Here is a 16,125-nt window from a genome sequence, read left to right on the forward strand (position 1 = left end):
ACTAACCTCACTTAGCCACCTAGCTAACCCATCTCATCAAATCTAATCCACTTGCTCCCTAATCCCCCTTTAATCCAAGCCTACTCCTCACTCTAACCATGTGCACAACCTTAATCCTAGATTAAGAATTCCTAACCTAAGCCAAAGTAAAGACTTCCACCCACCTCCCATTTTAATATTCAAAACAAAGACTTCATCCCCCATTTTAAAGTCACAACTTCCACCCACCAACCATTTTAATATTCAAACAAAGACTTTATCCTCCATTTTAATATTCAAACAAAGACTCAACATCCTTTTTTAATATATTCAAATAAATACTTGACCTACCCAAACTACTAGCCTCTTAATCTCATCCTAAGCTAAGCCTAATACCTTCCTTAAGCATGTGCACAACTTTAACCAAGGGTTAAGAAAGTCTTAAACTGAACCAAAGTTAAAGTTCCACCCTTAAAGTCTTGCATTCCTATTCAAGAGCCTTAAAGGTTCTTTAAAGACTTTTTACACCTATTTTCCACACTCATCCTCCCTTTTCTTCCCTCATAACTCCCTCTAACCACCTATCTTGACCATCTTCCCTATCCAATCCCTTTGTGACACTTGTCACAAGGCTAGAGCTTTGAAGAAGCACAATCGATGTGCTCTCTTCTCCTTGCATACTAGCCCTCCTTAACCAATTCCCCTTCCTTGCATCCTAACCCTCCATCTCACTACCCCTTGGCCTATAAATGAAACCCTCTACCTTCAAAAATATCATCCACTTCTATGCTAATGTTTTAATGCTATTTTGAGAGACTAAGGACTATCAAAATATCATCATAATGGAAAAATCCATCCAAAAATACATTTTGAATCATATCCTCCATTGAAGATTGAACAACATCATTGAGTAGAAATCCCATCTTACAGACACATCTACGCATCAAAGGGAAGATTGCTTGGTTTAAGAGGTTTGCACGTTCTTAGGCTACTTTGGTAATTTAATTCTCTTTTGTCTAGTCATATATGTGAGTTAAATCTATTGTTTTGAATGTTTTGGTTCTTCATTGTATTCCTTTAAGCACTAGTTTTATAGCTCTACATTTAAGTCTTTGTTTGAATATTAAAATGGGGGATGAAGTCTTTGTTTTGAATATTAAAATTGGAGGTGGGTGAAAGTCTTGACTTTGGCTTGGGTTAGGAATTCTTAACCTAGGATTAAGGTTGTGCACATGGTTAGAGTGAGGATTAGGCTCGGAATAGAGGGGGATTAGGGGGCAAGTGGCTTAGATTTGATGGGATGGGTTAGTTAGGTGGCTAAGTGAGGTTAGTATGTGTGAATGGGTTGGATTAGGGGTTAGGATAGGGTTTAGGGAGGCTTTTAGGATTTTAGATATTTTATTAAATGATTTATTTAATAAAATGGGGATATAGAATTAAATTGAATAGATTTGAAGATTTATTCAATTTAATAGAGGAGTAGGGATTTAATTGATAAATTGATTTTGGGTGATCTTTTAATTTTATCAATTGGACTATAGCTAATTGAAATAACTAATTAACTAGGGGATGACAATAAATTAATTAAATATTAAATACTTAACTAATGATGCCTTAGGAGATGACTAAATAGGATTACTTAAGTGATGTAATCAGATTTAGGTGTCTACATTTTGCCCCTCTTTGAGATAGTGTTGGAACAATACTATTTCAAAGAAGTTTGAAGATAGACAACATGAAAAAAACTTTGAAAGCAACATGATTGCCCCAACCTTGAATAAAAGAGGAGAAAGTGGACTGTGTGATGCCCCCTCAAGAAGATGGCGGGGAGAGAAGGTGGGGCTCAATAGCTTCTTGAAAGGTACAAGAATCTAGGGCGAGTAGGAGGACTAAGAGTAGCTAAGAGAGGGGGTGCAAGGAAGCACATACCCTCACTATGGGAGAATGATACAGAGGAAATCCTTGGGTGCAAGGATAACCAATGGGTAAGAACACTTGCTACAGGGAGAGGGGAGAGGGTGATTGGGTTTCTAAATTTGAACCTAGGGTAGGGATTGGGAAGATGAGAGATTTGGGAAGATTATGATTCGAGGATTTATGATTGGTGATGACTAAGAGGATGATTGATGTAGGATCTATGATTATGAGTGATGAAGGAGATATGATTTACAATTGATGAAGTAGCTATGAGTATGATTGATAAAGGAGCTATAATTATGAGTGATGCAGGAGCTATGATTATGAGTGATGAAGGAGATATGATTTATGAAGTAGCTATGATTATGATTGATAAAGGAGCTATGATTATGATGAATGAAGGAGATATGATTATGATTGATGAAGGGGCTAAGATTATGATTGATGAAGGGGATAAGATTATGAGTGATGAAGGACCTATGATTATGATTGATGAAGGAGCTAAGATTATGATTGATATAGGATTCAATACCATAGTATTGATAGGAGATATGATTGTGATATGGATAAAACTAATAGCTCATGATTGTAAGATTGATTGAATGGGATGCTTGGATAGGATGGGATGTTTTGATAAGATGGGAGTGTGAAGTAATCCATTAAAGCTTGAGCGTGTGGGTGTTACAAAGGGGAGCACCACCATGTAGTTGAGCACTTATTTTGATATAGGAATATTGGGAATATGCCAAGGTTACTAATAACATCAAGGCCTTTTTACCAATATTACATAGGATTGACATGAAACAAACATGCAAGGATTGCCCCAACATCACATATGAATCTTGAAAGAATCAAAGTGGAAATGACACTGGATAACCCAGAAGCAAACAATATTTCCCAAATCCACCATGTAACCACAAGTGATCACATGTTTGGACTATGCAAGGGTCATATCCAACAGACTCACAAGCACAAAAGAAAATGAAAAAGACTTAATCAAAACCTTGCTCTTAAATTGCCCCATTCATAGCACACCATGATATAAAAGATCGTGGCAACCATGAGGAGGGAACAACCCAAAGCACTTGGAAGAGATACTTTACAAACCAAACGTGAAATTTAGAAAAGAAAATAAATCAAAAGAAAATGTAAATTTGTGAAAAAGTAACCTTTTGCCAAAGAGATCGGTAGGACTAGATATTGAGGGACCAAGATCATATGAGAGGAAGGATCCATCCTACAAGGATCTATCAGAATAATCTAGGACTAGGATCAAATGGGGAATTAGAACTATTTAGGACAACATTTTGATGACAAGGGATCTCATACGAGGATTTGCTAAAAAACCTAACCAAGAGAACTACAAATTTTTATTTGTATTTTTTTTTTGATCAAGCATGAATTGACGCAAAGAGAGGAGAGATATACAATGATACCAAGAAAAGGACTGACATACAAGGAACATACAGTGGACAAACAAAATAATTTAAAAGAGATTACCATACAAAAGCTTAGTGTGATAGGATAGTGGTGGGAAAGATGAAGATGAGAAGGTTAGCAGAAGAAAATCTAGGGATGAGGAGATAGTGTGATGAAAAGCGTGAGATGAGAAGCTAGTGGAAAGAGATAGGATATAGCATACTATTATGATAGGCGAGGTGAGGTGTGGAAAGGAGGGAGGTAGTTGCCTAATTGACTATTATGATGGTGGGTATTGAAACTTGTTGCCGAAGATATGGATAGCGCGTAATGGAAGTGATGGAGAATGTTGTTGGTTCTATAAAAGGTGAGTGAATTTGATGAAAGCCCAACAATAAGAAGTCTTAGCTGAAGCATAAGAAAAATGTGAGTGAAGAATTAAGTAGTGAGTGAAATACCAATGGCCAATTTCCAAGAGCAGAGGCAGAAAATGCCAAAGGTGATAGAAGGAGGAATGCGGGGATGGAGTGAAGAGGAAAATGAAAGCCAAGGAGAAAGGAAATGGTTGCAGGGGCAGAAGCAAGGCATAAAGTGGAGCCAACAAGAAGGAAGAGAAACCTTGACATGTCAAAGTGTGTAGCATTGTGATCAGGGATTGGTGGAGGCTAGCAAAATTAATCCAGCTCAAAATCAGCCAGAAGAGGAAGAAGAAGATCCAACCTTGCTACAGCTATTAGCAGAAGGTGTGATGTAACAAACAAAGTCAAGGGAAAAAAAGAAGGAGAAAAACTTACCAAGTGTGGGAGTGTTGTTAGAGGGAGCAAGTGCAGAAGATTAGCCATCTGTAGAAGAGACTCTTCTAGAAGAGGAACAAAGATCTGTGGTGCAACCAACAACAGTCTTATGGAAGAAGGAAAAAAGTAGTTTAGGGGATATGATGCAAAGCTCTGGGGAACAAAAGGGTGACCCAGTCTTGTTTGCATTTTGGACATTTTGAGCATTGCAAACCAATGCTACATTACATGTAGCTCATGATGCAGTGGTGGTAATGGAGAAAGAATTGGCAGTGGAAAAAGAACAGGTTGACTAGGTGGAGAAAGATGCAAATTTCTTTCAAGGCCTGATTGAAAGAGTGTGAGAGGATGGTGCCTAGATGGAAGCTGAGCACCTAGGCATGATGTTAATGATGGAGCAAACAAGAGTGGAGAGTGTGGAGGAAACTTTGGCACCTGGGAAAGTAGTAATGGAGAGATGTGAAAATGAATTAGTGCTCCTATGGTCACAAGTAGAAGCATTCAGGGAGTCAGCAGTGCAGACAAATAGTTTAGCGCGGAGGTTGACCACAAGAGCATCTGAATACAAGTAATGCACACATTACATGATACCAAAATCAATTGAATACAGTGAAATATGAGAGGAAGTCAATGAAAATGCTAGCAAATAGATATGAAAGAGAATGTGATATTGCGCAAAGGACAACAAGTATTCCAGGAGCAGAAAGACTACAGGCAGAAATGAAAGATGTCATGGAGCAATCAGTGAGGGTTGTGTGAGAGGCAACATACTACATGGTATTATATCACCAAGCAGTCCCTTTAGAGCAAAGGAGAGGAGTTGTATACTCTAAAAAACATTTTATGGAGTAGATAAACACAATCTTCAAGCGTGGTAACATCCCGATCCCCATGGATACACTTTGGGTAGGTGTGAGGATGACTCCAGGGGCATCATCATCGGAGACTAGGTCTAAAGAAATGCCATTGATTGGACATCATGTCTTGCCACCTCCCCCAGGGAGGCTAGAATAAAAAATTTGCCAAACATTATTAGTTAAATGGAATGTTGTTGTTTCTGTCGTAGGAGAAAAAAGTTTGTGCTTGTTGTTATGGAAATCAAAGGGACAATGGATGTTGTTTGTAATGCAATCTCATGTTTTTTTTTTGTTGTTGGGATTTTATGGAAGATATATGGATTTTTTTGTGTTTTTGTCAAATATTTAAATGTATTTTGGGATGTTTGATATATATTTGAATTTTTTTGTGTTTTTGTGATAAATAATGAAATAGTTTGACTCTTGTAAAAGTGGGAACAATACAATCTATAGAGTAAGTGTAACCATGACTCGTAGGCGAGAATGTTTGTGGAGATTTAACAAGTATGATAGACAATAATAAGAAAAAATGTGGGGATGTTTCTCTAGGTGTGTGATGAGATGGATGTTTATGAGGTGTGGAAAAGGCATTGGGACCTAAGCAAGGCTTGTGATGGCCAAAAGAGGTCAAGAAAGGGTCTTGAAAAGCCCAATAGAGGGCCTTGAAAAAGATGTGTGCACCAAAAAAGATGTCTTAGGGGCTTGAAAAAGGCGTTTGAGCCTAAAAAGGTGTCTCGAGGGCCTAAAAAGGTCAAAATAGGGCCTTGAAAAAGGCATTTGGGCCTAAAAAGGTAGTTCGAGGGCCTAAAAAAGGCGCTTGGGCCTATAAAGGTGTTTCAGGCCTAAAAAGGCAGTTCAGGGGCCTGAAAAAAGTGCTTGGGCCTATAAAGGTGTTTCTAGGGCCTTAAGTGATTTTTTCAAGGCCCAAGTGTCCTTTTTGGACCACTCTAGTGCCCTTTTAGGCCTTAAATTCTTTTTTCAAGGTACAAGTGTCCTTTTTGGACCACTCTAGCACCTTTCTAGGCCTTAAATGATTTTTCAAGGCCCAAGTGTCCTTTTTGGACCACTCTAGTGCCTTTTTAGGCCTTAAATACCTTTTTCTAGGTACAAATGTCCTTTTTGGCCCCCAAAGTGCCTTTTTAGGCCCCTCAAATGTTTTTTTTAAAGGTCCAAGTGTCCTTTTTGGACCACTCTAGCACCTTTTTAGGCCTTAAATGCTTTTTCAAGGCCCAAGTGTCCTTTTTGGACCCCTCAAGCACATTTTTAGGCCTTAAACATTCTTTTTCAAGGCCCAAGTGTCCTTTTTAGACCACTCTAGTGCCTTTTTAGGCCTTAAATGATTTTTCAAGGCCCAAGTGTCCTTTTTCGACCACTCTAGCACCTTTTTAGGCCTTAAACACCTTTTTCAAACCCCCAAAGTGCCTTTTTTAGGCTAAAACACCTTTTTTTAAGCCCTTGAAACACCTTAATAGGCCCAAGCGCCTTTTTTAGGCCCCTAAACTGCCTTTTTAGGCCCAAACACCTTTTTCAAGGCCCTATTTTAACCTTTTCAAGCCCCAAAAATGCCTTTATAGGCCCAAGCACTTTTTTCAAGCCCTTGAACTACTTTTTTAGGCCCAAAGACCTTTTTCAAGGCCCTATTTTGACCTTTTTAGGCTCCCAAGACACCTTTCTAGGCTCAAATGCCTTTTTCAAGCCCCTAAGACATCTTTTTTGACCCACAGGCCTTTTTCAAGGCCCTCTTTTGGCCTTTTCAAGACCATTTTTTGACCTTTTTTGGCCATCACAAGCCTTGCGTAGGTCCCAATGCCTTTTCCACACCTCATAAACATCTGTCTCATCACACACCTAGAGAAATGTCCCCACATTTTTTCTTATTATTGTCTATCATACTTGCTAAATCTACACAGACATTCTCACCTACGAGTCATGGTTACCCTTACTCTACAGATTGTATTGTTCCCACTTTTACAAGATTCAAACTATTTCATTATTTATCACAAAAACACAAAAACATTCAAATATATATCAAACATCCCAAAAAACAATTAAATATTTGACAAAAACACAAAAACATCCATATATCTTCCATAAAATCCCAACAATGAAAAAAAGCATGAGATTGCATTACAAACAACATCCATTGTCCCTTTGATTTCCATAACAACAAGCACAAACTTTTTTCTCCTATGACTATAACAAAAACATTCCATATAACTAATAATGTTTTGCAAAAAAAATTTATTCTGGCCTCCTTAGCAGAGATGACAAGATAGGATGTCCAATCAATGGCATTCCTTCAGACCCAGTCCTAGATGATGATGCCCCTGGTGTCATCCTCACACCTACCCATAGTGTATCCATTGGGATTAGGACATTACCATGCCTCAAGAGTGTGTTTATCTACTCCATTAAATGTTTCTCATAGTATACAACTCCTCCCCTTTGCTCCAAAGGGACCACTTGATGATATAATCCCATGTAGTATATCGCCTCTTGCACAACCCTCAATGATTGCTCCATGACATCTTTCATTTCTACTCATAGTCTTTCTACTCATGGAATAGTTGTTGTCCTTTGCGCAATATCACGTTCTCTTTCATATCTATTCACTAGAATTTTCATTGACTCCCTCTCATATTTCACTATATTCAACTAATTTTGGTACCACATAATGCACACATTACTTGCATTCAGCTGCTCTTGTGACCTCCGTGCTAAACTATTGGTCTACACTGCTGACTCCCTGAATGCTTCTACTTGCGACTGCACAAGCACTAATTCATTTTCACATCTCTCGATTGCCACTCTCTCAGCTGCCAAAGTCGCATCCACAGTCTCCACTCTTGTTTGCTCCATCATTAACATCATCCCTAGGTGCTCAGCTTTTGTCTATGCACCATCCTCTTGTGCTCTTTCAATCAAGCCTTGAAAGAAATTCACATCTTTCTCCACCTAGTCAGCCCATTCTTTTTCCACTTCCAATGCTTTCTCCATCACCACCACTACATCATGAGCCACTTGTACTGCAAAATTAGATTGCAATGCTTGAAATGGCTGAAATGTAGACAACACTGGGTCACCCTTTTGTTCCCCAGAGCTTTGCATCATATCCCCTAAACTACTTTTTCCCTTCTTCCATGAGACTGTTGTTGGTCGCATCACAGATCTTTGTTCCTCTTCTGGAAGAGTCTCTTCTATAGATGGCTGATCTTCTACACTTGCTCCCTCTAACAACACTCCCACACTTGGTAAGTTTGTCTCCTTCTCCTTTTCCCTTGACTCTGTTTGTTGCATTGCACCTTTTGCTAATAGTTGTAGCAAGGTTAGATCTTCTTCTTCCTCTTCTAGCTGATTTTGAGCTGGATTAATTTTGCTAGCCTCCACCAATCCCTGATCACAATGTCACAAACTTCAGCATGGAAAGGTTCCTCTTCCTTCTTGTTGGCTCCACTTTACACCCTACTTTTGGCCCCACAACCATTTTGTTTCTTCTTGGATTTCATTTTCCTGCTCACTCCATCCCCTCAATCCTCCTTCTATCGCCTCTGGCATTTTCTACCTCTACTCTTACGAATCGGCCATTGGTATTTCACTCACAACTTAATTCTTCACTCACACTTTTCTTATGCTTTAGCTAACACTTCTTTTTGTTGGGCTTTCATAAAATTCACTCACCTTTTATAGAACCAACAACATTCTCCATAGCTTCCATTAAATGTTATCAATATCTTCGACAACAAGCTTCAATACCCACCATCATAATATTCAAGTCAGCAACCACCTCCATCCTTTCCACACCTCACCTCCCCTATAGTAACATTATGCTATATCCTATCTCTTTCCACTAGCTTCTTATCCCATGCTTTTCATCGCACTATCTCCTCATCCCTAGATTTTCTTGTGCTAACCTTCTCATCTTTATCTTTCTCACCACTATCCTATCACGCTAAGCTTTTGTATGGTACTCCCTTGTAAATACTTTGGTTTGTCCAATTTAACATCCTTACATGTCAGTCCTTCATTTGGTATCATTGTATATCTCTCATCTCTTCGCGTCCATTCATGCTTGATCAAAAAATAAAATACAAATAAAAATTTGTAGTTCTCTTGGTTAGGTGCTTTAGTGAATCCTCATATGAGATCCCTTGTCATCAAAATGTTGTCCTAAATAGTTTTTATTTCCCATTTGATCCTAGTCCTTGATATTACTGATAGATCCTTGTAGGATTCATCCTTCCTCTCATATGATCTTGGTCCCTCAGTATCCAATCCTACCGATCTCTTTGGCAAAAGGTTACTTTTCCATGGATTTACATTTTCTTTCTATTTATTTTCTTTTCAAGATTTCACATTTGGTTCTTAAACTATCTCTTCCAAGTGATTTGGGTTGTTCCCTCCTCATGGTCACCAAGATCTTTTATATCATGGTGCACTATGAATGGGACAATTCAAGAGCAAGGTTTTGATCAAGTCTTTTTCATTTTCTTTTGTGCTTGTGACTCAGTTGGATATGACCCTTGCATCCAAACATGTGATCAATGTGGTTACATGGTGCACTTGGGAAATATTGTTTGCTTGTGGGTTATCCAGTATCATTTCCACTTTGATTCTTTCAAGATTCATGTGTGATTCCAGGGCAATCCTTGCATGTTTGTTTTGCGTCAATCCTATGTAATATTGGTCAAAAGGCCTTGATGTTCTTAGTAACCTTGGCATATTCTCAATATTCCTATATCAAAATAAGTGCTCAACTATATGGTGATGCTCCCCTTTGGAACACCCACACACTCAAGCTTCAATGGATTAATTAAAATTCCCATCTTATCAAATCATTCCATCCTTTTCAAGAATCCCATCCAATCAATCTTACAATCATGATCTAATAGTTTTATCCATATCACAATCATATCTCCTACCAATTCCATGGTATCTAATCCTATATCAATTATCATCATATCACCTTCATTAATCATAATCATAGCTCCTTCATCAATCATAATCATAGCTCCTTTATCAATCATAATCATAGCTACTTCATCACTCCTAAAACATATCTCCTTCATCACTCATAATCATAGCTCCTGTATCAATCATAATCATAGCTCCTGTATCAATCATAATCATAGCTCCTTTATCAATCATAATCAACACTACTTCATCAATCATAAATCATGTCTCCTTCGTCACTCTTAATCATAGCTCCTGCATCAATCATAATCATAGCTCCTTTATCAATCATAATCATAGCTACTTCATCAATCATAAATCATATCTCCTTCATCACTAATAATCATAGCTCCTACATCAATCATCATCATAGCTCCTACATCAATTGCAATCTTAGTCATCACCAATCATAAATCCTTGAATCATAATCTCCCCAACTCTCCCATCTTCCAAATCACTTGGGTTCAATTTAGAAAACCAATCACCCTCCCCCCTCTCCTTGTAGCCAATGTTCTTACCCATTGGTTATCCTTGTGCCCAAAGTTTTCCTTTGTATCATTCTCCCATAGTGAGAGTATGTGCTTCCTTGTACCACCTCTCTTAGCCACTCTTAGTCCTCTTGCTTTCCCTAGATTCTTGTACCTTTCAAGAAGTTGTCAAGCCTCACTTTCTCTCCCTGCCATCTTCTTGAGGGGGCATCACACAGTCCACTCTCTCCTCTTCTATTCAAGACTAGGGCAATCATTTTTCTTTCAAAGTTTTCTTCATGTCATCTATCTTCAAACTTCTTTGAAATAGTATTGTTCCAACACTATCTCAAAGAGGGGCAAAATGTAGACACCTAAATCTAATTACATCACTTAATTAATCCTATTTAGTCATCTCCTAAGTCATCATTAATTAATTATTTAATATTTAATTAATCTATTGTCATCCCCTAGTTAATTAGTTAATTTAATTAACTATAGTCCAATTGATAAAATTAAATGATCACCCATTTATCAATTAAATCCTTATTCCTCTATTATATTGAATAAATCCTCAAATCTATTCAATTTAATTCTATATCCCCATTTTATTAAATAAATCATTTAATAAAATATCTAAAATCCTAAAAGCCTCCCTAAACCCTATCCTAACCCCTAATCCAACCCATTCACACATAATAACCTCACTTAGCCACCTAACTAACCCATCCCATCAAATCTAAGCCACTTGCCCCATAATCCCCCTCTAATCCAAGCCTAATCCTCACTCTAACCATGTGCACAACCTTAATCCTAGATTAAGAATTCCTAACCTGAGCCAAAGTCAAGACTTTCACCCACCTCCCATTTTAATATTCAAAACAAAGACTTCATCCCCCATTTCAAAGTCACAACTTCCACCTACCAACCATTTTAATATTCAAACAAAGACTTAACATCCTCTTTTAATATATTCAAATAAAGACTTGACCTACCCAAACCATTTGCCTCTTAATCTCATCCTAAGCTAAGCCTAATACCTTCCTTAAGCATGTGCACAAATTTAACCAAGGGTTAAGAAAGTCTTAAACTAAACCAAAGTCAAAGTTCCACCCTTAAAGTCTTTCATTCCTATTCAAGAACCTTAAAGGCTCTTTAAAGACTTTTTACACCTATTTTCCACACTCATCCTCCCTTTTCTTCCCTCATAATTCCCTCTAACCACCTATCTTGACCATCTTCCCTATCCAATCCCTTTGTGACACTTGTCACAAGGCTAGAGCTTTGAAGAAGCACAATCTATGTGCTCTCTTCTCCTTGCATCCTAGCCCTCCTTAACCAATTCCCCTTCCTTGCATCCTAACCCTCCATCTCACTACCCCTTGGCCTATAAATGAAACCCTCTACCTTCACAAATATCATCCACTTCTATGCTAATGTTATAATGCTATTTTGAGAGACTAAGGACTATCAAAATACCATCATAATGAAAAAAATCCATCCACAATTACATTTTGAATCATATCCTCCATTGAAGATTGAGCAATGTCATTGAGAAGACATCCCATCTTATGGACACATATATTTATCAAAGGGAAGATTGCTTGGTTTAAGAGGTTTACACGTTCTTAGGCTACTTTGGTACTTTAATTCTCTTTTTTCTAATCATATATGTGAGTTAAATCTATTGTTTTGAATGGTTTGGTTCTCCACTGTATTCCTTTAAGCACTAGTTTTACAGCTCTGCACCCACAAGTTCAAGTGGAAGCTCAAGCCCAAGTCCACCAAGTTCACCAAGTTCCTCTTTAGGGGAAAATTTAAACTCACAATCTAGTCCATGTTCCTCACAAAAGTTATGAAGTTTAAATGAAATATATCAAAGGAGTTATAATATGGATCTGGTTGCTAACTTTGCATTGTTAAGTTCCATTAAAGTTGAACCTTTTATGTATGAAGAAGTTGTGATAGAACCAATATGGATTGATGCTATGAATGAAGAGATTCATGCTATTGAGAAAAATGATACATGGGACCTAGTTCCACTTCCAAAATGAAAATAGGTGAATGGTATCAAATGAATTTACAAGGCGAAATATCATGCTGATGGTTCTGTGAAAAGACACAAAGCTAGATTAGTTGCCAAGGGATTCATACAAATAGCCAGAGTAGATTATTTAGAGACTTTTTCTCCAGTTGCCAAATTTGATATAATTAAAATTATATTGTCTATTGCTACTCAAAACAAGTGGCCAATCTATTAGATGGAAGTAAAATCACTTTTCCTAAATGGTTATATTGATGAAGAGGTTTATGTCGATCAGCCTATTGGCTATGAAATTTTAGGAAAAGAACACTTGGTTTACAAGCTAAAAAAAACATTTTGTGGTTGAAGCAAGCATCACATGTTTGGTATGCACAAATTGAAGGTTATTTCTTGAAGAAAGGAACCATTCAAAGTCCTTCAAAGCCAATGTTCTATATCCAACATATTGGTAATAATATTCTAATTATTTTCATTTATGTTGATGATATCATTTTTCACATAATAACCCATCTCTCATGGAGAAATTCAAAGAAGAAATGAAACAAGAATTTGAGATGTCAGATTTGGGACTTACGCATTATTTTATAGGGGTAGAGGTGTAGCAACAACCTAATGGTATATCCATTTCTCAAACCAAGTGTTTTTCTAATTTATTAAAGTGGTTTAGAATGATGTCAGACATGGCATTTGTTACCCCTATATCCATTGGCAAGAAGTTAACCAAGGATCATCTAAGTCCCCTATTGATCCTACATTATAAAAATTTTGGTTGGGAGCCTCATGTACCTTACTATAATGAGACCTAATACTATGTATGTTGTGAGCCTCATCTCTCAATTCATGAAAAACCCACATGAGTATTATTGGAGAGCTCCAAATAGAATCTTAAGGTATGTGAGTGGTACACGCAATTTGGTATTCATTCTCCCAATGATAAATTTAAGCTAGTTGGTTACATAGATTTTGATTGGGTCAGTCCAATAGATGATAAAAAATAAACCTAGTTATGTTTTCTCACTTCATTCTAGAGTTGTTTCATGGAGTAGTAAGAAGCAGGCAACCATGACTCTCTCCAACAGAAGTAGAGTATAGTGTACAAGGAACATCCAGTTGTCAAGCAATATGAACTTGAAGGATTTTGGAAAATTTTTATTTGGTACAAGAACATCCTACAACTATTTTTTGTGATAATAGTAGTGCAATTGCAATGACCAATAATCCAGTGTTTCATTCTAGATTTAAGCACATTGAAATCTATCATCACTTCATTCAAAATTTGGTTCAGAATGGTACAATGGAGTTACAATTTTGCCCAACCTCTAAGAAAGTTTCTAATATTTTTACCAAAGCTCTCAATACTATCAATTTTACTACCTTGAGAAATCAAATTTATCTCATTCCCATTGTTCATGCAAGGGGAGATTAAAGGCATGCACTGTTGCCTTCACCACATCACTCCACACTTTCCACTCATCAAGACATGCATTGGTCATGTGTTGAATGCATTGTTAATGGATCTCTAGTTCCATGAAATCATTGTGCATCATATTTTTATTTAGATTGTTTTATTTATTTCATTCTTAATAAAACCACATGTTGCAGTTAGCCTCGTAGGCATCAGTTTTATTTTTTGTTAATTAGTTTGCATAATATGCAAAACTCTAATTTTCATGCAATCTCTTTGCATGTTATTTTTTAGGATTTATTATTAGTATTTTTAACTATCTTCCTTGATCAGCAATCAAGGTTAAGTTTTTTTAGTTTTTCTTTATAATGTATTGTAATGCCTAGCCCTAGTTTAGTTTTAACTTTAGATTGTATGCTTCTAGGAGTAAGCCTAAGTCTAGGGGGAGTGGATGTAATGCCTACCCCTACTTTAATTTTCTATTGTATTGCCAGATTCTTTTAGGGCAATTTTTTTATTATGTTTTATGATTATTAGTACTTGGTTACGATATTAGATTAAATATATTTCATGCTCAGTTTATATATGATGAGTTACTAAGATATTTCAGTTATTTTAGGATTATTTTGATGATAATATATCTATGTTCATACATTGATTTCAATTATTACATGATGTTAGTTAAATGAATAATTTATATGTAGTTATATGGATACTTACCCCATACTTGCATGTGTATGGTGTACATGTGTATTTTACTTTATGATTGATGTTCCTAATGTAGTTGAGGGAGGGAGTCGTGGTCATCTACTAGTCAAGATCTATACGATGTACCACTCCCCACCATTACTTGTTTAGTTTAGAATATATGTGTTTGTACATGCATAGATTTTATGCAGATTGTAGGTACCAAGTATTGACCTCCCTGAATTGCTAGGATGAGTGTACCCTATCATAATATCTAAATGGTATTAGTGGGGAGATAACTCTTGAGTCCGAATCCTAACCTAAGCCAATTGTCCTAGAAAGTAGGACAAGTATTTGAGTTGTTTACCTTTTTGAATTCATCGAATGACATGAATTCGTGACCTTAACATTGGAGTTTGATTTTGTTCTTTGTCTTTAGTTAAGTTGTTGTATTTGGTTTTATGGGTCTATTGTGACTTTTTGTTATAATTAAATCAAATTAAAAGATAATTTAATGATTTATTTTAATAAAAAAAATTATAAAGACAATTTAATATTTATTTATATTTAATTAATTGAGAAATTAGTTTAATAATAGAATTAAATTTAAAATATTTAATTTAAGTTCTAATTTTGGCGTATTTATATTTATTTTATTTAATAATAATTTACTAAGGAGTTGTGTTTTTTATAAAGTCTAAATAATATTATTATTTAAATTAATAAATATTACATTCAAAATCTTACATGATTTAATAAGGGAGAGAAAGCTTTAATTTAATAAAGTTTGTTTTAATTAAATTACATAAGGTGTGTGCATGAAAATTAAAATATAATAATTAAAGGTAGAGAGTTTTCACATGATTGCATGATGAAAGCCTTGATTTGGGGAAAAGACTCTTTATTAAGGAAATTAGTGTTTATTTCTACACACACAGGTTTGGAGGAGCCAATTTTCAAAAAGAGGTTTATCGAAGGAAAAGGAAGATTCTTGTGTGTTTGTGCATTCATTGTTTTAGTATCAGATCTAGGTAGGATCTTGTGGGTTTGTGCAGTATTTGCTCATTCTTTGAATTCTTGTCTTCTCCATGTTCATTGTGTTTCTATTTTCAAAATTTCTCTAGGTTGAAACCCTTGTTTGAGAAAATTGATTTCCATTATAGAATTGTTCATGATTTAATCTAAAACCTCATTGTGAATTTATTGTTCTTGTGTTTCAAATTCTTGTGTATTGAACATAAAAATGAAAATTTAAACCCTATAATGAAATTGAAAACTCTATAAATAGTAATACTTGGAAAAGAAAATCAAAACTCTAGTTGTTATTAAATCTTTGTATTTGAAAACAAAAAAGATAACTTGAAAACCTATAAGTAAAAATTAAACCTTTGTGTTTTCATAACCTGCGGTATTGAGAAATTTATATTGTGTGTACTTTATGTGACATGTACTTTAATAGTGTTGGGGTTTTCTGAGTTTGACTTAGCTTTGGCCAGTCATGATGTTTACTAGAGGCTTGGGAATTTTTTTTGTGATGTCATGGTGATGTTTGTATAAGATCTTTTATACCCAACCTTGTTGATGTGTCAAGTGTTTCTATGATGAG

The sequence above is a fragment of the Cupressus sempervirens genome, chromosome 1, assembly GCF_028749045.1.
Source record: "Cupressus sempervirens isolate cs-2001-9-10 chromosome 1, ASM2874904v1, whole genome shotgun sequence".
Classification (NCBI taxonomy): Eukaryota; Viridiplantae; Streptophyta; class Pinopsida; order Cupressales; family Cupressaceae; genus Cupressus; species Cupressus sempervirens.